The following is a 27,591-nucleotide window of genomic DNA, read 5'->3' as shown; positions in this document are numbered from 1 at the left end:
AAATTATGAGTTCCATGAGAGAAGGGACAGTTTTTGTTTTTCTCTGTATTCCCAGTGATTAGCATAATGCTTCTACATGAACTGAATTATATCCAGAAAGAGTTTGTCTTGTTAAAACCTAAGTAAATTGTAATATTTTGCTTTGGAGGGCAGATGCTCAATCTAATTCACTGAATTTTCCTGGTTAACAGAATCTCTATTAACAACATTCAGGCTTCCACAAGCTTTGTCAAAACTTTATGTAGATCATTGTGTTACTGAGAAGAGCTGAGCCATTCATAGTTGATAATCACACAATATTGTTGATAATGTATACAGTGTTTTCCTGGTTATGCTCATTCCACTTTGCATTAGTTTGGGATGTCTTTCCAGGTTTTTCTGAAATGCACCTGTTAATCATTTGTTAATGAACCATAGCATTATATTACATTCATGCATCACATCATGTTCATCCATTCCCTAACTGATAGTCATCCTCTTAATTTCTAATAATTTGCCACCATGGAAAGCACTGCTATGAACATTTTTTGCACATGTAGGTATTTTTTCTTTTTTAAATAATCTCTTTGGGATGCAGACCTAGTAGAGATTTTGCTAGGTCAAAGGATGTGTACGGTTTGTTTGCCCTTTGGGCTAGTTTTAAATTGTACTTCAAAATGGTTGGATCAGTTCATAACTTCACCAAGAGTGCATTAGTGTCTCAGTTTTCCCATAATTTCTTCAACATTTATCACTTTCCTTTTTTGTCGTATTGTGTATCTAGTATGTGTTGAGGGGGTATCTCAGAGTTGTTTCAATTTGCTTTTCTCCAATCAAAAATGATTTAGAGGACTTCTTTCTGTGCCTGAAGATAGCTTTGATTTCTTCAAATGAAAACTGTTCATATCTTTTGGTCAATTATCAACTGGGGGGCTTGTATTCTCATAAATTTGAATCATTCTCCACATATTTGAAAAATATTCAGAGATACCTGCTATAAAGACCATTAGTCAGCTTTCTGTTTTCTTTCTAATCTTGGTGACATTAGTTTTTGTTTGCACAAAATCTTTTTAATTTAAATATAATGAAATTATCAATTTTGCATTTTGTAATGCTCTCTCTGTTTGGTTTGATCATGAACTTTTCCTTTCCCAAAGGTCTGACAGATAGACTATTTCTTGCTCTTCTAATTTTCTTATGGTGTCACCCTGTATATTTAAATGAAGCATACTTTTGAATTTATCTTGGTATAAAGTGTGAAATTTTGATTTATAACCTAGTTGGTCTGTTATGGTTTTCCAGTTTTTCTAGCATTTTTTGCCAAATAGTGAATTTTTATACCAAAAGCTAGAGTCATAGAGTTTATCAGACACTAGGTTATTTTTGTCATGGACTAATATGTCTTGTTTGCCAAGTCTATTCCTCTGACCTAGCACTCTATTTCTTAGCCAGTACAAGATAGTGTTGGTAATTACTTTTTTATAAAATAGTTAGAAATCTGGTATTGCTAGGCTATCCTCCTTTGTAATTTTTTTCATTAATTCCATTGATTTTTTGACCTTTTATCCTTCCAGATGAATTTTATTGTTTTTTTCTAATTCTATCAGATAATTTTTGATAGTTTGATTTTTATGACACTGAATAGGTAAATTAATATAGGCAGAATTGCCATTTTAATTTTATTGGCTCAGTCTGTCAAAGAGCAATTGTTATTTTCCCAGTTATTTAGCTCTTTATTTATGTGAAGAATATTTTGTAATTGTGTTCATATGGTTTCTAAGTTCATAGGTTCTAGGTCTTGGTGAGTAATGTCCCAAATATTTTATATAGTTTACAGTTATTTTAGATAGAATTTCTTAATCTCTTGCTGCTGATCTTTTTTGGTCATATGAAGAAATGTGGATGATTTATGTGGGTTCATCTTAGCTCCTGCAACTTTTTTAAACAAAGTTATTAACTAGTTCAAGAAAAATTTAGGTGATGTTCTAAATTCTCTAAATATGCATCATCATATCATCTGAGAATAATGATAGTTTTGTTTCCTTATTGTATATTCAAATTCCTTCAATTTCTTTTTCTTCTCTTATTGCTAAAGCTGACATTTTTTAATACTATATTGAAAATAGTGGTGATAATGGGCATCCTTGGTTCACCCCTGTTCTTACTGGGAAGGCTTTTAGCTTATCTTCGTTACAGATAATGCTTGCTAATAATTTTAAATAAAATGTTTATTATTTTAAGGAATGATCTGATTATTCCTTTGTTTGTGGTGTTTTTAATAGGAATGGAAACTTCTAACATGATTCATAAATAAATGTGCATTTAAAAATTTAATATACATGTATAACCAGAAAAAAGAAATTATCAAGGAAAACTGTTCTTATATTCTAGAACCAGAGAATTAAATATAAATTGAATCTGCCAATCACCTTCTGAAAGATATCCTAAAATGAAAACTCCCAGAAATATTCTAGCCAAATTCGGTAACTCCCAGGTTAAGAAGAAAGTATTGCATGCTTGCAAAAAGAAACAATTCAAGTACAGTGAAGCCACAATAAGAATAACACAAACTTTATCAGCTTCTTCATTAAAGGAATGAAGGACATAGAATATAATATTCCAGAATTCAACGAAGCTAGGATTACAACCAAGAATCACTTACTCAGCAAGGAGTATAATCCTTCTGAGAAATATGTGGATATTCAATTAAATAGAGGATTTTCAAGCATTTGTGATGAAAAGACTAGATCTGAGTAGAAAATTTTATTTTCAAATAGAAAACTCAGAAAAAGCATAAGGTTATCAGGAAAAATGATATCATAATGGACTTAATAATGTTATCTGTTTACATTCCTACATGGCAGGAAGATACTTGTAATTCTTTAAAATTTTCTCATGCAATTAGAAAAAATGCCCAAAGGGCTATCAAATTGTGCATGCCTTTAATCTAGCAGTATCTCTACTGGCTCTGTATCACAAAGAAATCATAAAAATTGGCAAAGGACCCACATATGCAAAAAAAAGTTTGTAGCAGCCCTTTTTGTAGTGGCAAAAAACTGGAAAATGAGTAGATGTCCATTAGATGGGGAATGGCTAGATAAGTTATATTATATGAATGTAATGGAATATTAATGTTCTATAAAAAATAATCAGCAGGCTTATTTCCAAAAGGGCTGGAGAGACTTATATGAACCAATGTTAAGTAAATGAGTAGAACCAAGAGAACATCATGTACAACAAAATTATGTGATGATCAGCTGTGATGGATCTGGCTCTTTTCAACAATGAAGTGATTCAGGGAAATTCAAATAGACTTGTGGTGGAGAGAATCATTTGCATCCAGAGGGAGAATTATGAGGACTGAATGTGTATCACCACACAGTATTTTCACCTTTTTTATTGTTATTGTTTGTTTGCTTGTTTTTTTCTTTCTCATTCTTTTTATTTTTTGATCTGACTTTTCTTATGTAGCATGATAAATATGGAAATATGTTTAGAAGAACCGCACATGTTTTAAGCTACATTAGATTACTTCCTGTCTACAATAGAGGGAGGGAGAAAATTTTGGAATACAATGTTTTGTAAAGGTTAATGTTAAAAAACTAGCTTTGCATGTATTTTGAAAAATAAAATATTATTATTATTAAAAAATAAAATTGAACATGAAAACACTAAAAAAATGGAATGGGTGCTGTATTTTGTCAAAAGTGTTTTCAGCATCCATTGAGATAATCATATGATTTTTTTTTTTTTTATTGAATGGTCAATTATGCTGATGGTTTTCCTAATATTGAACTGATATTATATTTCTGTATTGTAGAATCACAACTGGTCATAGTGTACAATACTTGTGATATATTGCAGTAATCAACTTGTTAGTATTTTGTTAAAATTATTTGCATCAATATTCATTAGGCAAATTGAACTATAATTTTCTTTTCTTGTTTTAGCTCTTTCAGGCTTAGCTATAAGCACCATATTCATATCATAAAAGGAATTTCGTAGGATGTCTTTTTCACCCATTTTTTCTAAATGGTTTATATAATATTATTAATTGTTCTTTAAATATTGGTAGAATTTGATCATGAACTCATCTGGCCTGAGATTTTTTTTTTCCTAAGAAGTTTGTAAGTGGCTTATTCAATTTAATTTTTTAGAATTAAGATTATAGGTATTCTATTTCCTAATCTGTTATTCTAGGTAATTTATATTTTCATAAAATTCATTGATTTTACTCAGTCTTCCAGGTTTCTTGGCATATAATTGAGCAAAATATTTCCTAATGATTGCTTTAATTTCTTCTTTATTGGTGATGATCTCACTCTTTTCATTTTTGATACTGGATATTTTGTTTTCTTTTTTCTTTTTTTGAAGTCAAATTAATTCATAGCTTATACGTATTATTGATTTTTTTTTTCCTAAAACTAGCTACTAGACTTATTAGCTCAGTATTTTTTTTTCTTTCAGTCTTATTATTCTCACCTTTGATTTTCAGTATTTCCAATCTGGTGTTCAATTGAGGATTTTATTTTATATTTTTTGGTTTTCAAGTTTTTTTAGTTGAATGCCTAATTAATTCCTGATCTGTTCTTTTTCCATTTTGATGATGCAAGAATTTATTGAATTTAATTTTTCCCCTAGACGGCTTTGGCTGCATCGCATGAATTTTGATGTGCTATCTCATTGTTGTCATTCTCTTTAATTAAATTATTCTTTGTTCTTTAGTTTGTCCTTTGGCCATCTATTTGGGGGGATTAGATTATTTTGTTTGGGGCAGTTAGGTGATATAGTGGATAGAGTACTAGCCCTGAAGTCATGAGGCCTGGAGAACAAATCTGGCCTCAGACACTTAACACTTCCAAGCCATGTGACCCTGAGCAAGTCACTTAACACTAATTGCCTCAGGAAAAAAAATATTTTGTTTCCAATTAATTTTCATTCTATTCTTTCACTGTCCTTAGTTAAATGTAATTTTACTGCATTGTGACCAGAGAAGAATATATACAATATTTCTGTCTTTTTACATTTGATTTTGAGGATTTTTTTTGCCCTAATATATGATCCATTTTTTGTAGATGCTATATACTGTTGAGAAAAAAGATTTATTCCTTTCTGTTCCCATTCAGTTTTCTCCAAATGTTTATGATTTCTAACTTTTCTAATATTTTATTTACCTCTTTAGTTTCTTTCTTATTTATTTTTGGTTTGGTTTAATTTGGTTTAGAAAAGGCCAGTTGAGGTCACCTATTATAGCTTTGGTATTTTGTCCTATAATTCATTTAATTTTTTTAAGAATTTGGATGCTATACCACTTGTTGAATATATGTTTACTATTGATATTGCTTCATTTTCTATGGTATCTTTTAGCAAAGTGTTGTTTACTTCCTTACCTCATTTAATTAGGTCTATTTTTGTTTTTGATTTGTCTTAGATCAGAATTGTTATTCTTTCTTTCAGCATAATAGATTCTGTTCCAGCCTTACTTTTTCTTTTCTTTCTTTCTTTCTTTCTTTCTTTCTTTCTTTCTTTCTTTCTTTCTTTCTTTCTTTCTTTCTTTCTTTCTTTCTTTCTTTCTTTCTTTCTTTCTTTCTTTCTTTCTTTTCCCTCCCTCTTTCCTTCTCTCTCTCTGTCTCTCTGTCTCTGTCTCTCTGTGTCTCTCTCTTTTTCTCTCTGTCTCTGTCTCTCCCCACCTCTCTCTATATGTGTCTACTTCATATAAATGAAGTTTCTTATAAATGGTATATTGTAGAATTCTGTTTCTTGATGCACATTGCTATGTAATTCTTTTTTTGGAAGAGTTCATCCCATTCACATTCACAGTTATTATTAGTATCGATATATTTCCCTTCCTCCTATTTGCCCTCTTTCTCCTTTCAGCCTTTCTCTCCTCCTCAGTGTTTTGCTTCTGTCTATAACCTCCCCTTTTCTGCCCTACTTTCTGTCAGTTTCTCCCCCTTTTTCTTAAATTTCTCCCCTCCTACTGACCTGATTGTGTATATTATTGTCTCTTTGAGCCAAAACAGATGAGCTCACTACTCACCTTTACTTCCTCCCCTCTACTGTAATAGTTTTTTTTGCACAACTTCATGTGAAATAATTTACCCCATTCTCTCCCTTCTGCACCTAGTGCATGCCTCTTTCTCATCCCTTAGTTTATTTTATGTCATTCCCTCAAATTCACCCTATATTCATATCCTCTATGTGTATTCCTTCTAGCTATTCTATTAGTGATATAATTATCAAAAATTACAAATGTTTTTCCATTTGAAGGTATAAATAGTGAAGCTCTATTGAATCTCTTATTGTTTTCTTTTCTTTTTCCTGTTTATGATTCTCTTGGGTCTTGATATTGGAGGTCAATTTTTTTATTTAGATTTGGTCTTCTCCTTATGAAAGCTTGAAATCTTTCTATTTTTTTGAGTGACCATTTCCTCCTCTTGAAGTATTATGCATACTTTTTCTGGGTAGTTGATACTTGGTTGTAGTCCTAGTTCCTTTACCTTCCAGAATATCACATTCCATAACATATGGTCTTTGTGTGCTGCTGCTGCCATATCCTTGGTAATTCTGATTGTAGCTCCTGAATATTTGAATTGTTTCTTTCTAGTAATGAGTTATTTCTGGGCTTGAGACCATTTTCCATTTTTCTTTGGGGTTTTGCCCATAAGTGATTTGACATTGACATTGTTGTCACTCCAGGTGACCATAATAAATTAAGAGATTTCTGTTATCAGATTTTTATTTGCTGTTGTTTTTTGCTTCTCTCTCTCTCTCTCTCTATCTCTCTGACTCTGTCTCTTGTCTCTGTGTCTCTGTTTCTGTCTCTCTCTGTCTCTCTGTCTCTGTCTCTGTCTCTCTGTCTCTGTCTCTCTCTGTGTCCCTTTTCCTTTTAGAAATTTTTTTCTCTACAAATAGGAGAATTACATTAACTTTTGTGCCAGTGACTACAGGCCCTGAATGTTTACCTGGTGAAGGGGACCCTAGTATTTGCTGCTGGGTAAAGGGGTGGTGTGAGGGGTGGTTGGCTTTATTGTAGGCTGTAGAAGTTTGGCAGCTTACCTGATACTGAGCTGAGGTCCTAGTGCTGATTTCTGGAGTGTGCTGAAACCAGGTGATTATTTCAGTGTTTTTCCAGGACTGTGCTAAGTTATATGGAGGTCTGGCTACTGGAGGATATCTATTGCCCAAGGCTATACTGAAGCACATAGTGATTCCCTGGATCTGGTGTTCACAGGCTCCCCTGGTTTGCCAAGACACATAGTAGTGGCATTCACCTGCTCCACTACCCTACAGCTCCAGATCTCCTTTTGATTTGCCAATGTGGGGCTTGCTGCTGCCTTGCTGGGAAGTTTACTGTTTTGGACTGCATCCCTTCCTCCCCTCCTTACTTTACCTGAGCAAGAGGGACCCATCCTGCAGATCATTGAAGTTTCCTGGACTAATAGAGCGTTTCACCTTGTCTTCTCAATGGTTCTGCCCCTCCAGGATCTGTCTTGGGCACTATTTTATGGTAGCCCAAAGGTGAACATGGGAGAGTTATGACTATTCGCTACTTATACCATTTTGGCTCCTGAAAGTGTATGTTTCATTTTTAAAGAAAAGAACATAATTAGAAAGCAGGAGCGTATTTAAGTGTATTTAGATAAATAACTTGTGAAGTAGGGAATGGATCACGTTAGGCACAGTCAGGAACATTCTTCATATTATTCCTGGAGAGCCTAGCCTACAGGCTACTCCATAAATATTTGTTGAATGAATAAATTTCATCCAGTTTTCTCACTCCAAGTTCTTTCTTTAGAAGACAGAGCTAGAAGGGCAGAAATGGTCTGTTGTTTATGGGATCATAGTATCATAGATTTAGAGCTAGAAAGGACTTTATATATCATATCGTCCATCTCCAACTTCTTATTTTATGGTTGAGGACAGTGAGTCCTAGAGAAGTTAGATGATTTGCCCAAAGTCGCCAAGAGAGCAGATCTGGGATTGACTCTTTTAATTCAAAATCCAGCCTGTTTTCTACTCTCCCAAAGCCTATCTCCTAAACTCATGCAGTTTAAATCCAAGATAAGTTATTGCCTAGAGGATATCAGTGGGCAGCAAGAATTATACATAAAACAAATCCAGGTTTGCAATAAAATGTTGGCTTTTATCCAGATTTAACATTAGATGCATTTCAGAGTCTATGGAGCCATAGACCATTCTATTCCTTCAAAGTGTGCAAGAATGTTTACTGGGCTCGAGCTAATGCCGAACTGACATGTTCCTTGCACAAGGCCTGTTTGAAAATTAGATCAGGTTGCTCCCCCACTGTAACATATGACATTTTTCTAATTAGGGCAATGTTTAATTTACTGTCTCATGGCTTTTTGAATAAATATAAATTGTCATACTAAAGTGACAGGTGTTAAACCCAGGGTAGCTGTGTTGGAGAGGTTAATCTGCTCTTAATCAAATCAGTTCTGCTTGACTTTCTCCCAGGGAGTGAGGGAGATAATGGGCCTGTTTAACTGGAGATTAGCCAGCCTTTGGCTGGAAATCCCCAGAGCTTCACCTGAGCCTTCTTGTGTCTTATTCTAAATGAAGACATTCAAATGTATCAATAATTAAAGATAGGCCAATCTCTTCCCTGGGCACCCAAGAAGCCAAAGGCAACCAATTATTGAGAATGTGTCCTTTTCTCTCCTCACCCAACTCTCCCCCCACCTTGTCTCTGCTAAGCATTTGGAATTTATCCACTGACAAAATGCAGTACCTACTAGAAGAGTATTACTTCAGGCCAAACTCCTTTGCACTGTTTTTCTTGTATTGACAAGCAAGAGTTAGTTCCTTCAGTTAAATGACATGTATTTGGTAACTTATCCATTGGTATATTTAGTTTTGTTGCATTGGGTGAGATGATGTGGAAGAAAGGAGAATAATGAAAGGAAAGGTTAGTCTTGCTGTGACTTTGGAACCTATTAATTGAGATTTGTGATTAGTGAGGGGAGAGCTATATCAAGTGGAGAGAGTCCTAATTATTTTTGTTTGGAGATTGGATTTTTTGCTCATCCTGCATTAATCTATAGATTAATGATATAATAAAGACAGATCTATCCTTTTTCTTCTTTTAAACCTGCTACAGATTGTTAATCAAACATGTGACCCTGAATTGTCTATGAATTTTGGAGAGGGAAAGCAATGTATCTACTTATTTTAACATAACTCACTCTGTATGTAAAACAAATAACAGCAGTGACATGTTCAGAATCATGTGTATTGGTCAAAACAAGGAGGAGAGACAGGATTACTCTTCTATTTATGGACTATAAAATCTTTACAGTGGCATTGATAAAGAGTTTATAGTCAGTACACAAGCTGGTTATACCATAAATTGTAATGTTATATGATAAACTGGGAGTTTATAGCAGTAGTAGATATCAAAGAAAAAAAATGAGTTTGGGTCTGAAATGATCTATCATAGGAGAAAGTTGCTACATGTTTAAATATTCAAGCTTTTTTGTCTTCATTTCATTGAAGCTACTGATAATTCATGGTCTACCTAACATGGATTTATAAATTTGCCTAGAGTCCCCAACATTGAAAAAAAGTCAGGAATAACATGATCCTGAGGTGGAGAAGAAAGAGAAGGATGAAACTGAGTCATGTATTTGAACTTATAAGTTTTATAGAAAAAAGATAGGTAAAGCTTCTTCTTTTCTTCTTCCGCTTCCAAATTTGGGGGCTTCTGTAAGACATCTTGCTTACTATTTCTGGAAAGTAAAAATATTTATAAGGAAAATATGTGGAACACAACTTAATTGCTTCTAGTTTACATTAAAGCTAAAAGCAGTAAAATGTCAACAAATGTTAATTTCACTGCCTCTCTAATAGGCATATACTCCTTCAGTAACCAATTCTGTACTTATTCATTATGGAACTCAAACTGCTAATATTTACTTATTACTTATTTATATTTTCATTTGAAAGTACAAATAAGCTCATTTGCAATAATAACAGCTTAATATTTTCAGTGCTAAGGAACTGCCTTTAAAATATTTCTATTAATGATCTTGAAGAAAAAAATCAGAAGGCTTTCCTATTGTACAGTTGGAATATGGAAGAATATCATTAATTTAGAACATGATCATCACTTACTTTGGCTGTTTACATAGCTCTATAGAAAAAAATAGTGTTCTTGAGAATCACCAAAAGTGATTGTGATAGGTGAGGAGTTATTCCGTAACCAGAGATGGAAATACCTTTGGAAAGGCATTAATATTCAGGCTTTCTGGAGTCTACCTGAAACATGTTAAGTTGTTTTTTTCCCCAAAACATATATGACCAAAAAGTTATATGGGATTCCAATTTTTATAAACTGAAGCCTATTTTAAATGAACTAGAGGCATTCACTATTGAAAAAAATTCTAAAGTGAATTCATTTAGAAAGCCTGAACTAAGCGATCATAGAGTGAGAAGGGACCTTAGAGCTATCTTGTACTTTGTGTATATCTAGATTTTCATATGGAGCATCAGAGATGCTTAATGGTGTTCTACATCTAGATACTTAAAAACAATAATAACAACAACAAACAACAACAAAATAAACAATTAGTTCTCAAAGTTTAAAACTGCAAATTGAAGACATAATTTCCAGAAAGACATTTGCCCTCCTAGAATCTCTCCATGGGTATATACTATCAGGCAACAATTACAGTACACAATCCTTGATGCGCATTGTTCTGCCTTTCAGAAGTAAATGATAGAAAACATAACTTTAATTCTATTCTGATCAACTAGGAAAATAATAAAATATGATAAAATTTTATAGTCAAATACTTTATGATTCTAATTTGCAGCCATGAGATTAAAGTTATCTCTTTTGAAGTGACTATAGAAGTACTTGCCTATGTATATACTGACTACTTTATGGGCAGTATGCCATGTACCAGGGAGAGAATTTGTTGTTTGCTTCTTCCAATGCATAAGAGGCATTGGTGAGCTATGTTTTTGGAAACTCAGTCCAGTTACTTGATTTATTGGGAATTTACCTGGCTTGATTCAGTTAAGTCATCTGATTTTATTTACATAAAATTATTAATATTAATGATGTATACATGTGTGTATCAGTGATTACATTGATGGAAGTACTACCTCCTTCAGTGAAGACTACCATCTTACCATATCTTTTCATACTCTTTAATTCTTGTCATTGCCCTTTCATGGTTCCATAGGTGGTCTAACAAATGTACTAGGATCTTCTTTTAGGTTGGTAATTTTTATTTTGTGTGTGTGTCTGTGTCTGTGTGTGTGTGTGTCTGTGTGATGGACATCTTTGACAGTTTAGTTAATCCATTGTACCCTTTCTCAGAATGTTTTTAAATGCATAAATTATATAAGATTATGAAGAAAAATAATTTATATGTATTTTCTGCTGTTATCATCATCAACATCATTGATTGGTGAAGATGAGGATGATGACAACAAAAATGACAACCACAACATTTATGTGCCAGGCACTTTGTTAAGTGCTTTTCAAATATTATCTCCTTTGGTTTTCAACTCTGTGAGGAAGATGCTATTATTTTCTGCATTTTATAATTAAGGAAACTGAGGAAAATAGACTAACTGACTGACTCAAAGTCACACAGCTAATACCTGTGTGAGAACAGATTTGAATTTGTGTCTTCCTGACTCTAGGTCCACTACTCTATCCACTCAACCACTTAGCAATCACCTATTTTTCCTTATTCCCTCTATTTGTGATGTCTATTTCTTTACAATTCTTTAATGATCTTTCACATCATTTTTGGTGTACATTTCCTTTTTGGTAAAATGTGGTCATATATTTTTGTTTACCTGGATTCTCCCTGTTTCCCCTTGGATGACCAAAAAATTTAATTCTTTGAAGACTGTGGTATTCAATGACTCAAGACATATTTATTTGTCTTATGAATGTGGACTGTTGTTTAACGGAGAAATTTTGGTAGCATTAAAAGCATTGTATTATTTTCCAAATATATCCCGCCTTCTCTAATTTTCTTTTTCAGTACTGACCGAGTTCGTCAGAATATATATACATCAGAGTGATCCTTGGAAAGTGGATGTTGCCTGTTACCTTGTTTGTGTTAAGTTCTTTGCATCATAGTTGGATCTTTCAGAATGGCTTTGATAGAAACATTGCCTTTTTTGCCAGTATCATATCACAGTACTATGTTGCATCAGATGAGAAATTTTGTGGAAGGTTCATGTATCTAATTAACCAGATTACATCTTCATTTAATTCATTCAATGTACAAAGTACTATATGGGACATGAAAAAATCTAAGACATGGTTTTTGTCCTAATGGAGTTTATAATCTAATAAGAAAGATGAGTTGAACACAAATAAATAGAGGCTGTGTAATATAGTAGATAGAGTATGGAAGACCTTGATTTACTGATACCTCAGTTATTTATTAGTTAGTTGCTTCATGCTGAAAGAGTGACTTAATCTTTCTAGGCTTTAATTGCCTCAACTGTAAAGTGAGAGGGCTGTTTTGGGTGACCTTTAATGTCTCTTTTGACATGTCTAAAATATAAAAAAATATAGGGGAAGATAAGATAAATGAGTGCCATAATATAATGGAAGTTTAAAGGAAAGGGAATAAGAAGATTTCATAGTTACACAAAATGGACATACTAAGTAATGAATTGACTTTTCATATGTGGTTTACAGAAACAGCACTTTATTTTCATATGTGTACATATCTATTGCTGTAATGGATGGTTATCTACTTTTTTTAAAATTCTTATAGCTATTCCATGAATTTGGTGTTTATTAACATACCAGCAGAATTTATAGTCAGTATACATATATTATTTCTCCTATTAGATGTGAAGATGTGGGAGAAAAGAGACTAGTTTTTGGTCACAAGACATGAGTTCCAATCTCGGTTCTGCTAGTAACTATTTTTGAGACCCTGGGCAAATCACTATGGAGGTATTTGAATTAGATGATCTCTAGGGTCCCTTCTAGCTCTGAGTGCTATAAGTTAGCACCTTGAGGACAGGATCTTTGTTTTATTCCAAACATCATGCACACATACACAATTATCATTGTTATTTTTATAATGATATTCCAAATATAATATGATATGTTTGTATACAGAAATATTCTATTTATTAGTTCTTATATCAGTTGACAAAATGTATAGATTTGAACCAATTCCTAAGCAGTACTCTACAAATAATTATTTTAAATATCCAAGTAAATTTAAAAAAAAAAGTAGTCTTTAATCCTGGAAAGGCTTTCTGTAACATCTAGCAATTTGGATAATTACTCACAGGTTAGCCACTTGAAAACTAGTGATTCTATATTTCAAAAAGTCCCTGGAAATGTTAACAAGCAACAAGTCAGCCTTTTCCAGGACATCTAAGCTCAATTGTAATCCTTTCATTCCCTCTCCCCACCTCACTTCCCAATAAAAAAAATTATCAAGCAAGAAGGGAAGCTCCTGTTTGATTATTCTAAAGGGAGCCCCTTCCACCTTCATCAAAAGTAATCCTCTTATTTGAGGGATTGATGTCCACAGAAGAAGGTTTGTAGTTACTTGAATTCAGATAATCATCTAACCTTGTTCCACATGCTAGATTTGAGGTTTTTTAAAACTTATTTAACTTATATAAATGAGTGAAAGCCAACTTCCCCTCTAGCATAGAACATTTAAGCCTTGGAAAGTTTTTCTATTGCTTAAACCAAATGAATACTCCTGAAAATGACCTCTTCAATTTGGAAAGAAAAGTCCAGAGGGGAGAGGGTGGGATTGTGTCAAATCCACTTTTCAAAGCTGTTCAAACAGCTTAGTTTCTGGTGTTACTTTCAGGAATGGTTTGGGGCCATGGTACTGGAGAGGCAGAGATAGAGAAAGAGTCCTGGGCCAGATCTTAGGCATGGTGAGTGCTAAATATAACCCTACCACAAACTAACTATGTAACATTCGACAAATCATTTTGTTACTTTGGCATTTTTTTTTCATCCCTATCATAGAATATTTTTATTCATTTTCTGTGAATTCCTTTCAACTTCATCCCCCAATCCCATCTGCCAGAAATCATTTTATCTCAAATTTAACACTTAATATTACACCTCTCTAATTTGTTCTTGTGTTTCATTTTGTATTGTGGTTATGTTATAGATTCCATAAGATCAGAAACAGTGTCAAATTTAATAATTTGTATTGATATCATGCTTTTCCATATACTATTTCATTTATAACGCACAATTCTATTAAATAGACACTAAAGTGGTTATTATTATTGAATCCATTTTGTAGATGAGGAAACTAAAGTTCAGATAAATTAAGTAATTGTTCTTGGTCACAAAACTAATAAGTGCCAGAGGTAGAATTGAAACCAAGCCTTTTCTGACTCCAAGGTCAATATGCCTTATCCTCCAGTGGTTAGCATAGTGTTTTCTGCATAGTAAATCTTAGCAAGTATTTGTTAAATAAATTTGGGAGCCTGAAATCCTCATATCCTTGTTCCTTACTTAAATTCAAAGAATTATATTAGATGATTTCTAACTTAAACATAGTATGATTCTATGACAGTTTCTCTAGCAAGTAAGTTTAAGGTATTCTAAATGTCTTACACATTTTCCCAAGAAATCCTTAAATCAAAAGATAAGATTTAATCTTCACAAAAAATAATTATCACATACTTGCAGTTTCATTAGAATTATGACATGTATTATTAATTTGCCTTGATTTGTCAGATATCAGGTCAACAAACATTAGGTATACACTATTATAAGAACTCATATATCTTGTTAATATGAGAAATTTTAGTTTTTGAAGTTAATTTTCAGAGAAAATTCAAATATTGGAAGATAATCTTTAATAAAATAATCTAGAAGATGGTATTACATACCTATCAATTCAATGTGGATATATTACTTATCATTTTATAGTAGAAATGTTGATAGGTTTGAAAATACTTCCAGATTTGACTCTCTCAATGGATGGAACAGTTATTACCTCAATGATAGTCAGTGTACAGTTCTTAAATGACTGTGCCTTTCAAAGCACAATGTAAGGTTCTGAGGGAAAAGCAAATATTAGTAAAATCTTTACAGTCTTGTAGGGGAAGTATGCACATATGCAAATAACTTTAATGAAAATTAGACTATGGTAAGTACAAAAGAGTTATAATATCATGGTAAGTAAGTTAGCATCTTAAAATTACAGGGACCTCTAATGTTTTTATTCCAGGTGATAGTGAAGAGAGAGAAAATATGAACTTAGTCAGAATAAGTAGCACATCATGACATAGGCCTTTGAGCATGCTGGGAGCATTATGAAGGCACTGAGGAATTAGGGGATGGGAAGATAGAAGAGGGCATGTTTGAAAGTATTTTAGCAAACAAACTGCATGTATTCACAATTTTACCAAGATCTGATCTTATCATCATATCCTGTTGAAAAGAGAAGCAAAAAAAGTATACTTTCCTTCTCTCCCTTTCGCTGAAGAGAGAATAAAGGGAGATGAGAGAAGAGAGATGAATACAGAACCTATTTCTAAGGGATTCTACCAAGTGTCATTCCCCATGAGTGATATCTTCATCTTCTTTCATTATTGCTTTCTACCTGTTCTTAATTGAAGCAGGTTTCTGATTTTCTTGCTATAGCTGTACAGACATTAGACATGAAAAAACAAAAACAATTTAGCATACACTACCCTATTACAACAAATTTCTAGGAAATTAAGGTAGGAAAAACCCATTTAATTAAAAAGTACCATGTGCCAGATATTAATGAAAGTCACTACCCTCAAGGAGCTTACATTATATCAGAGGAAACAACATGTACAAATAAGAAAACCCTGTATGTAAAAATAAATATAAGCTATTTGGGGGAATTGAGTGGTACAGTAGTTTCTGAAAGATTAGGAAAGACTTTATACAGGAGCAAATATTTGAGGTGAGTGCTAATGGAAGCTGGGGGTTATAGGAGTCAAAAGTCTGTACCAAATAAGAGACAGTTTGTCTCTGTTGTGCAAAGAGGTTAAATCAGGAGTTGACACATTAGGAATTAGAACATCAAATAGATTAGTTTGACTGGACCCTAGAGAGAATTAAGGACAGTAAAGTATAACAAACCTGGTAGGATATTTTGGAGGCAGATTTTGAAAAACTTTAAATGTAAAATAGAGAAGCTTCTATTTGATCCTTGAAGCAATATAATAAACCTGGAGCTTCTTGATTAGAAAAGTGACATGACCAGAATGATTCTTAAAGAACAGCATTTTGACAGCTGAGCAAAACATAAGTTGTCAAAAGAGAGTCCTTGAGTCAGGGAGATAAATTAGGCAGCAGTTGCAATAATTTGGGTAAGAGGTATGGAGAGCCTCAATTCAGGAAGCAATTTTATGAGTGGAGAGAAGGGGATGGATGAGAGAGATGTTTAGAAGGTATAATGCACAATAATTGGCGATTAATTTTATTTGTTGGAATAAATGAATTTAAGGAATAGAGAATGTTTGAGTTCCTGAACTTGTGATTAAAACAAAAAAAAAAAAAAAGGGAAAAATATGGGTTTGGGGAAAAACATAATTTTGAACATGTTAAATTTAATATGCCTAGAGGATTTTAGGTTTAAAATGTTCAGTAGGAAGTAGGTGATGAAGAACTGGAACTCAGGAGAGAGATGAATTTGGGTATTTATATCACTATGTCTATGTCTATAGATAGCTACAGCTTTGGCTATATCTTTGTCTATCTGTCTGTTTCTATCTATCAATCTATCCATCATCTATCTCTTGTTCTCTACATATAAATGATAATTGAAACCATGGAAACTACCCTAAAGTTTAATAGAAACTAAAACCTGATGTGGTAACATCTTCTATGCAATTTTCTACCATATTGTTTCTACTATATGATAAGAATACAACAATTCCAGCTCACAAATTTTCACTCATCTTTTGAAAGGAGTCACCATAAGTGTACAGAAACATTGTATACCATTCATGGATTTTTTAAAATATAGAAACACATTTGTATTAATTTTATGATTTGCAGAATGCCTTCAAAATATATTATTTGATATAAATACTAAAATTTTGTTTTATATCTGAAGTTCAGATTTTGTAACTTGCTTGAGATTCCATAGCTAACAAATGTCAAAGCTGAGACAAGGAATTAGATCTTCTGATCCTGTCCAATGTTTTCTCAATTCACTATGCCATGTTATCATGAAATTCTAAAGTTGGAAGACACCTCAGATGCTATTTGCTCTCAACTGAAGCATAAATCCTTTAGTCTGAAGTATATAATCATCTAGTTTTCACTACAAGCTCTCCAGGGATATGAAATTCACTTTTTTTTGAAGCAAACTATTTCATTTTTGGAGAGCTTGAATTGCTAGGAAATTATTATGATGAGTCAAATTATTTCTTATTGTGTCTCCCCACTTGTTTTTGGTCCTGCTCTCTGAAGCTCAAAAAAAGAGGTTTAATCTTATATATATATATATATATATATATATATATATATATAGTCAAATTCAATGGATCTTTAATTTCAATCAATGGATCTATTAATTTCATTAATGTGGGTATTCATTCTGTTATTACATATCTGCAATATATTGTGGCTGTTTTTGTTGTTTTTAATAATCCACTATTAACAAATCTAGAGGATTGTTGTTGTAATGCAAATCACATTCAATTTGAAACCAGAACAGCTTGAATTCTTTTTTTAGAATCAAAATAAATAATTTTATTACTTTTTACTTTTTGGTTTTTATTTTTATAGAGTTTTTTATTTTCAAAATAGATAATTTTCAGCATTCACTTTTGCAAAATCTTGTGTTCCAAATTTTTTCTACCTCCCTTCTCTCCGCCCCCTCCTTTAGACAGTAAGTAATCCAAAATATGTTGAAGACATGCAATTCTTCTATACATATACATATACAGTTATGCTGCACAGAAAAACTCAGATCAAAAAGGAAAAAAATGAGAAAGAAAACAAAATGAAAGCAAATAACAATTAAAAAAATGAAAATACTATATTATAGTCCACACTCAGTCCCCACAGTCCTCTCTCTGGGTTCAGATGTCTCTCATCACAAAACCATTGGAACTGGCCTGAATCACTTTGCTAATGAAAAAAGCCAAGTGTATCAGAATTGATCATTTGCATAATCTTGTTGTTCTCAGCTTGAATTCTAAAATTTCTAGTTATTGTGTGTCTGTCTTTGGGCAAATCATAACGTCCCCAAGTATAAGTTTTATTTATATGTATAAACTAAAGAGACTATCTTAGATTGCATGGACATGCCAAAAAATGTTGAAGATAAGTGCTAAATTTTGAGCATTGTTGTGTCTAGTACCTTTCTTCTTCAGGGATGGCAACAATCAGAAGAAAGCCCCTGTTTTTTCAAAAAAAAAAAAATATATATATATATATATTATATATATATATATATATAATATATATATTATTACATATTTATATCCTCTTTGAAGTTTTCCCAATTCTTCCAATTCTCTGAAAAAAGTTACCCTAATAAGATGGAATTAATAATGGTGAGGGGTCTAAAATTCCATAGGTGCTAGCCAACTAGAGTAGCATTGAATGAGTAGATTAAAATGCTCTCGTTTAAAATTTCATAGAAGGAAGTTATCAGGCAGATACTGGAGTAATGATTTCCATCATCCTCTCCTGCCTGATATGACCCCCAAGCTCTAGGGGGATTGCTATTTTAGCCATTATATAACTCTCTTAATATTGCCCTGTAGAACTTCAGGATTCTCTTGAACCAAATCTGGCCAACTTCACCCTTGACCTACTGATTGACTTGTGATAACCGATCTAGCTTGCCTGCCAATTGTTCATCTATAGGGTTAATCTTCATAAACCTAGATCAGAAACTCTGAGATTACATAACCCTTGGCACTACCAGCATAAAACTGCACAGCAGGGAAAGTGATATTTTCTTCAAAGTGGGTGTTCACTTATGTGGGAATGGCAAAAATTTTGGCAGCTCAATGTAATGGAATAGTTACTAATGCTGTATAAAAAATGATGAATAGGCAGAATTCAAAGAAACATGGTAAGACTATATGAACTCACTTAGGATGAGATAAAAACCAGGGAAAACTGTAGAGAAACCACAGAAGTGTAAATGAATAGCTAATTTAAAAAACAAAACTGAAAAATATGTAATTATCACTAAACCTAATCTCCATTCCATTTTGAGAAGAATTGGGAAAATGAATTTTAGCTCCTTCATTGAAGTAGCAGGGGACAATGGATATAGAATAATGTACATAGCTTTATACATAATCCATGTTTTAGGACTGGTTTGGTTTTGTTAAACTTTAGGTTTTTTGGGGTTTTTAATCATTGTTGTAAAAGAAGTTTTGCTGTGTGGGGAGATGGACCATATTCAAGTATAAATGTGATATTAAAAAAGACATGGCTTTTAAAAAATGTATTTTTAACACACATTGCTTTACAAATCATGTTGGGAGAGAAAAATCAGATCAAAAAGGAAAAAAAAAAACAGAAAAGAGAAGTGAACTTACCATGTGTTGATTTATTTTCAATCTCCATAGTCCTTTTCTTGATGAAGATGCCATTTTCTTTCCAAAGTCTATCAAGATTGCTTTGGATCACTGAACCACTGAGAAGAACCAAGTTTTTCATAGTTGATCATTGTACATTCTTACTGTTATTGTGTACAATGTACTCCTGGTTCTGTTTGTTTCATTCAGCATCAGTTCAGGAAGTCTTTCTAGGTCTTCCTAAAATCAGTTTGTTCATCATTTTTATACAACAATAATATTCATTATTTTTATATACTACAATTTATTCAGCTATTCTCCAATTGATGGACACCTACTCATTTTATAATTCTTTGTCACCACAAAAAGAAATGCTACAAACATTTTACACATGTAGGTCCTTTTTCCTTCTTTATTATTTCCTTGGGATACAGTCACACTGCTGGGTCAAAGGGTATGCACAGTTTGATAACCCTTAGTTTGATAACTTTGATAACCCTTGAGCATAGTTCCAAATTGCTCTTCAGAATGGTTAGATAATTTAACAACTCCACCAACAATGCATTAATGTCCCAATTTTCTCAGATTCCCTTCAACATTTATCATTTTCTTTTCCTGTCATCTTAACGAATCTGAGAGATGTAAGGTGGTACTGAGTTGTTTTAATTTACATTTCTCTAATCAATAGTCATTTAGAGCATTTTTTAATATGATTATAGATGGTTTTGATTTTGTCATATGAAAATTGTCTGTTCATATCCTTTGACCATTTACCAATTGAGGAATGACTTGTATTTTTATAAATTTGACACTGTTTTTATAAGACATCATTTTTAAAAAACTGCACAAAACCAAATATTGCATAATTAAATTGACCAGAGTTGGTCCTGAAAAACAGATGAGAAAATGAACCTCTCTCTTTTAAATGGAGAGGATGGAAGTGTATGAAAATGAATTGTTGTATATGCTGCCAAATCAATAGATGGTTGGATTTGTTTAAATGGATCTGTTCTTTAAATAGAGAGGATCTCTGAATAGAGAATAGATTTATTCAATAATGATTAGAATATACAATTAAAAGGGAATAATAATATTTAAAATAGAGTATGGGACTAAAGGAAGAAAATTATGGCTTCTTTAATAGAAATAGAGAATTTAGAAGTAAAGCTTATGTTACAAGAAAGATGATGCATGTGTTTTCATATGTCAAGTCTAATGTGACTTTGGGAAATTCAAGTGCATATGTCCAACTGGCAGCGGGAAATGCTGGAACATAGAGAGAGTTGAAGACTGAGCTTATAGATTTGTAAGTCATCTCCAGAGAGCAATATTTGAGACTTTGAGAGTGGACTTTGAAAGAGAGATTTTAGAAAGACAAGCTAAATGATCTGAGAATAGATCCTATGTAGACACTTCCATCTAATAATTCCATCAACTATCTTCTATTGTGGATTGACTTTCTAGACTCATCAAATATTTCTTGAAAAGGTACTTGTGTCAGGAACTATGTCTCTTATACTTTTGTCTGTATAAATGGCAGATAATGAATGAATATACATAAGGGTTCTTTGGGGAGGGGGAAGGGAGAGAAGAGCAGAAAATATACTAATTTTTTTAAACTTTACAGAATTTGATGTTTTGAATTTGATTTTAATCCTATTTAATCTATGAGGTGGATTCCCTCTGATTAGTGCCATTAGATTTTTACAAAACTACATACTGCTGGTGTTTGGAAGTTGATTTTTTAATTACAGAAGTTGCTTTAGAAATTTTTCCCAGCCTAGAAAGTAGATTCTGTCCAAGTCTGAAATGTGATTAATACCTTGCATTTGGATAGTATTTTTAACTTTTTCAAAGAAATATACATCTATTATCTTCCTTTATTTTCAGCAGACTCTTGTTTGGTATGTAAGTCAAGTAGCATCAATGTTATGTAAATGAGGAAATCAAGACCCAGGGTGGTGAAATCACTTTCTCAAAGGCACTCAAAAAGCTAAAGATAGAGCAAGAGTTAAAATGCATCTTTTGACTCCTCTTTTAGACCCCCTTCCACTACAAAAATGTTGGAATTAAGTGTCATATTCCTGTTGATGCTTAAAACACAAGCCATAGTTGCTTGCTTCCTTGGGCACTTCCATAGCATTTTGTAGCACTCATATGACATGTATTTTATCGTATATTTTGTTTTGTGTTGGAGATTGCCAAGATAATTCTTATTCTCATAGAATATGTGAAGTGCAGAGTTAAAATGGAAGAGAGGAATCTGAATTGTAGATCTGGAAGGGTTATAGATAGATATAGATATATAGAGAGAAGTTATAGAATACAATTGTCTCAATTTGCACATGAGGAGACAGAGACACAGAGAAGTTAAACACTATCCTTTACCCTTACTGTATTCTAGTCCCTAACTCCCATACTCTCTTGCTGCATAAGCTTCCTAGTTGTAGCTTCTGTTCCTGACCATCAGCTTAAGGAACTCCATATAGTACTGGGTACTCACAGTAGCAAGCTACTCAGATGCCCTAGTGAATATGCTTCACCCAGAAATCACCTATTGGATGCAACACGGTAAGCTCTTGTGACAGTACCTAGTAAATAAAAGACCCACGCGCTCCCTTTTTTGTTTTGAGTTAGAGACAGTGAATTGTCTAGATATTTATCCTTTATAATTAAATAACCATATAAATATAAATATTTATATTTATAAATAAATAACCACCTAGTGGGAGTACATTTTTGTAACTGGTATAGGGGGTCGCATAATCAAAAAATGTAGAGACTATAATTTAATATATTAATATTTTAATAATTATTATAATGATATAACTCAATAATTAATATAATAAAGTGGTAGAATTTCTTTGTAAGAGCTCACTCCACCCATGAAATTACAGGTCTGGTCCCCATGCCCATCTTTAATGTGTTTGTGAGACTTCATCACCTTTATTCCAGTATCCCTTAAGCACCGCTGCATTCTTTATGATCATTTCCCCTAGTTCTAGGCGTAATGAGTGAAGCCGGTTGCGGCCGTGGAAGCGATCGGTTCTCGGGAAGGAGCCAGGGGTCGCTAGCCAGGATTACGCCAACAATGTGCCCGGTCACCCACCAGAAAGTACAGCGAAAAAGTGAGAGACGGCGGGCCCCACTACACCTGTACAACAGGCCCTACGGGAAAGGGGGCAGGATGTGGAGAAGCCGCGTTTGCATTTGAAGGGTTTATAGCTCATTCCAGCTTGCGATGTCATTTCACAGCCAGGCAGATAGATTGTACTTGGAGCATCAGCCTGACACATTAGGGAAAGCCTTTTCCGCATGCCCTGTTTCCAAACTGACATTTTCCAGAGTTGGGGGTGGATGGAGGGAGGGGAGGTTAGCAGCTTAAAAAATAAAAAATAAATTGCCAGTGATACAAATAAACAAAAGAGCTACAAGATCCCTCCCCGGCTCCCCTCCCCAGCCCCACCCAAAGTTGGAGAATTGCTTTGCGGTAACTTTACTGCACTGAATTACCCAATTATCTTCTAAATTATAAAAGGCAAATCTTCACCACCAACTGTTCCCGAAACTGCCAGGATGTGCAGTGTTGCAAAACTGTAGCAAAAATGTAAACAAAAGAGCCCTACTGAACAGGGAGCAGGCTGTCCGCATATGCCAATCCCAGCGGCTTCAATCAAAGGAGAGATTGCTTCACCAATAAACTAAGCCACTGCAACTAATAAACTCCTGCTCTAATTACTGGCTGCAGATGTATCAACTGAAGCAAATGAGACGCAGGCAACCATTAATTATCTAATGAGGCCAGCAGTGTTTCTGATGAGGTGGGGGCTGATTAAATATTAAACAGTAGCATATGGAGAGTGCCAGGAACAAAAGACTCAAATCTGACAATATTAAAAAAAAAAAAAAAAAAAAAAAAAAAAAAAGAAAAGAAAAAAAAAAAAAAAAAATCCAAGACAAGAGCATCTCAGTCACTGAGAAAGGTAATTAGGACCCCCCAATGCAAGCCCAGAACTCAAAGGGAGGCTGGTGAGATAGGACTTCAGAAGTGATACCTTAGATGAAAAGGTTTTTACATTAAAGGGGTGACAAAGATTTAGGTGTAAAAGCAGCCACCTCTTTGTTTAACCCTTCCTAGAGGGGGTTGAGACCCACTGTTGTTTAGTTCTTTCTCTTGCTTTTCATCCTTGTGAAAATTAACTTCTCTGTAAATCAAACAGGGCGGCATTTTCAAAGGCAGGGGCCAATCCATAAATTTAGTGTAAATCTGGGCTGTTCCAGTTTTCTTTTCAAGGGCTTGCATGCTAGAAAGGAGAAAAATCCTACTGTAAATGTCCCTTGTAATGAATATCTGGGATAACTGTCCCCTGGTTTAAAGCAAGGTATTTGAGAGAAGCATCTCAATGCATAATAGAGAAGGGGGTCTTGGGGTCAGGGTGATGTGGATTTAGATTATGCTTCAAACACTCAGTCTGGTGAACTTGGGTGAAATATTTTCAGAATGTCTCTGTTTCCTCGTCTATAAAATACTTTTAAAGGGTTCTTTTGAGGATTAAAATAAGATAAGACAGGTAAAGGCATTCTTAAAATTATAACATCTTATAAATATTATTTAAATGGAAACTGGATTCGATTCTGAGTTAAGACCCTGACTTAACTGCTACCTAAATACTTAAAGCTAATTCACTTTTTAAAATTCAGATTAAAAATATGTGGTGATAACCTTTAATTAAAACAGAAAGAGCATTAGATATTCAGTCAAAAAATTTTAACTTTGAAGTCCAGTTTTGCTGCTTGGTTGACTTTGGACAAATTATTTCACTTTCTAGTTTTGATCTTCCTCTTCTGTCCATCTAATTCTTCATACAAACAATAATTCAACATTATTAAATAGTATCAACAGTATTAAACACCTGCTCAAACCTAGCAACCAAAACCTAGCAATATAATATCCTAAATATTATGTTGGTTTATAGAATCTATATTCAATTCATCAATTATTAAATAACTTTCTATGTGATGGTGGAATGCAGTGACAAAAAAGAATTCCTGTGTCTATCCAAAGGACCTGCCTTTTACCCAATATACACACAAATAAGTAAACTTAAAGTTATGTATTAAGTTACAGCAAGTAATTTCAAGAGAGTTAGAGACCAAGTCTCAGAATGGATAAGGGAAGACATGTTTTATAGAAAGTCAGGGATTCTACATCAGAGAAGAGAGGAGGGCATCCTAGAAATGGGGGACAGTCCATGTAAAGGCACTAAGGACCCAACATTAAGGAATCTTAAATATTTGTTGGGAAGAAAATACTTGGTTAAAAGCAGAAAGTATTTTGATTAGATCATTCATGACAAATAATTAAAATTAAATTAAATTGGTGAAATATGTGGCTAGGTCAGTCAAGGGAAGAGATCAATGTTGACAAAAGACAAGAGGAAAGAGGGACCTTAAAGGGTAAAGAGAAAGGAGACCTTAAAAGACATAAATTGTAAAGATCTGAAGACTTTTAAAATTAGAGAAAGATAAGCTCACTCATTAAACATTTATTAGTATTCTACTGTGGTACTGTGGTAGAGAGCTGGTCTCACATGATAGTTCTATATCACTTAAATTCCCACTGCTTCAGGCGATTCCTCCCCACTTCTGAACTTCCTCATTATACTTGAAGGTACCATCATCCTTCTAGTCATCTAGGCCCACAATCTAGTATCATTCTTGACTCCTTCTCTCTCTCACCTCCCTCCTCCAATAGCCTGGTCAATTTTAGCTTCTTAACATTTCTCATCTCTATAATCCCCCTTCTCTCCTCTGACAAAGCTACCTGCCTGGTATAGGTTCTCATGGGTTCACATATGCACTCCCTACTCAAGTTCATTCTCCACTCATATCATAAATTAACTTTTCCAAATCAAACGTTTAAAGATAGACCTAAAACATAGATCATGTTATCCTCCCTGCTCAATAAACTACAATGGCTCCCTAGAATCTCCAAGATCTAATATAAAATCTTCTGTTAGGCATTCGAAGCTGTTCATAACTTGTCCCCTTCTCTGGGCTTCATACATATATTTATAACTTAATATGCAAAATGATAACACTCAGAATTTTGAATATGTTCAAGGAATTCTATAACTAAGCAACATTGGAAGTAAAACAGTAACTAGTAGATTCATTACCATTTCTTGTCTTATACATTCAGATGCCTTCCTCATGGACATCAAATGAAGATAAGGTACAAGGGTCTCCTAGTAGAGTAACTTAATAGATTAAACATTATCAGGACTTTTTATTGTATCTCCTCTCCTAGTGAATAGACCACCTAATCCCCGAAGATTAATTTTTCTTTTGTCTTTAAATCCCTAAAGGAATGACAAAAAAATATATGAAGGACTGCTAGCTAAAATTAATTGTTTTGTTTCCTTTCCTCAAAACACACACTCTTAGATTGTTATTCTTTTCAGAGCATTAAACCACAACACTATATGGGCAAATATTACTTGCATTTCTCTGCTTCTTCCCTCCATATTCTCATAATATTCCTCCCAACTCCCCACAAACCTATCAAGTCAGAATTTTCAAAAATGGAATAAGGGTTAGAAGAAAAGCCTTATTCCTAGGAATTCGCATGTTGGATCATTCTATCCTCCTAAGTTGTTTGTGAAATAGGTTATAATTCTGTGAAAGCCGTTCATCAATCATCTTGAGAGAGCTGGAAAATAAAAATAAACTTTACCTGTATTTTAAGATGCCATAAAAACCAATTGATATAGTCCCCCCCACACACACACCCTGGGGTGGTGGTGGTAGGGGAGAGTGTTATGTTCACTATACAGCTAGGTGACTGTCAGCCACATTTTTTCACTTCAAAACAGTTTGTGTTGCTATAGCCTCAGACACAGGAATTGGTTAGATATAAAGGCACATGGACTCAGATACTCATTCTGTATGGGTACCCAGGTGAGTTTCACATGGCCCTGCCTGTGTGATGTGGATGGTTTGCCAGATTTCCCCTGAATTGAAGTCTCCCTTCAAAAGTAGGAAGATGATCCAACTTATTGGGAAAGTTTCTCAGAGTTGGAAACTATAATAACTGGACTCCCCCCACTATACTAATTGCATTTTTTCAAGAGTGAACCATAAATAAAACCAACAGGTATGAGTTCCATTGGTGTGACCAAGGGGCTCAGGGGTTCAGATTCCCAAGCTGGAGGCATCAGAATCTGGAAAGCATGTTACCCTAGATACCGATTTGCCTGAAGTATAAGAACCATCCTTCCCCCAACTGCCATTTTATTTTTTGATAATCCTCTTCTTTATTATAATCTTCTTAATATCCATCTGTTACCCTTTAGGCAAAGGCTTCTTAAATTCAAATATAGGGCTATTTTTATCACAGAAGAATATGTAAAGCAATAGAAAACATTTTAATGGGTTTTGGTGCCTGTGGCCCTCCTTAGCAAAATTTCCATAATGAAATCCAGTTACAGACATTGGTGCTGCTACAGTTGGCTGTTCACACAAATGAGGAATGAACATTTCCTTCATGTAAGCCAGCCCAGGAAAACAGAGTGTGAAATAACTACCTTTACTAGCCATAGACCTTTTTCTTCTTTTGTGTCTAGGAGGATCCTTTTTGCTCTGACTTCTAATCCCATGAAACTTGGTGGAGTTCTGAGTATTTATTCAAGGGTCCAGGATCAATTCAACCCTGATGGTCCCCGTTTAACAAGGCCAGGTGGAGAGCAAGAGGAAAAAACAAAACAAAACAAAAAGCAACCTCTTCCTTCTCAGGGGATTTACAAATTCAACAAGCCTGAAGTTAACCAGCTCCATCGTGAAATTAAGGCCTCACTGTTTTGTTGTTATTATTTATTTGTTTTATTTATTTATTTTTCTTAGTCTGCTTATGGGCACTGTAAAAACTAGAGAAGAGAATATCCTTCTAAGGTGAATGTAGAGACCTTAGAGATGCTTAAGACATAAAATGAAAAGCAGTGGTGAACTAGTTTTAACAGTTACTTAGCAGAATATAGTATGATTTAAGAGGAATGAAAAATATCTCCCCATCCCCAACACTTATATTTA

At 33.7% G+C, this 27,591-nt stretch overlaps 1 long non-coding RNA gene across 2 annotated transcripts in view; it reads left to right on the top strand.

Moving 5' to 3' along the window:
• The window catches only part of LOC116420332, a 38,838-nt gene extending 11,488 nt beyond the window's left edge, over positions 1 to 27,350 (top strand). For both annotated transcript variants that reach the window (XR_004230625.1, XR_004230623.1), the window contains exon 3: positions 27,129 to 27,350. This is a non-coding gene — a long non-coding RNA (uncharacterized LOC116420332). The remainder of the gene's footprint in view (positions 1 to 27,128) is intronic.
• The last annotated feature ends 241 nt before the right edge of the window (positions 27,351 to 27,591 follow it).

The sequence above is a fragment of the Sarcophilus harrisii genome, chromosome 1 (assembly GCF_902635505.1).
Source record: "Sarcophilus harrisii chromosome 1, mSarHar1.11, whole genome shotgun sequence".
NCBI classification, from domain to species: Eukaryota; Metazoa; Chordata; class Mammalia; order Dasyuromorphia; family Dasyuridae; genus Sarcophilus; species Sarcophilus harrisii.
This window is presented reverse-complemented; position numbering and strand designations above follow the sequence as displayed.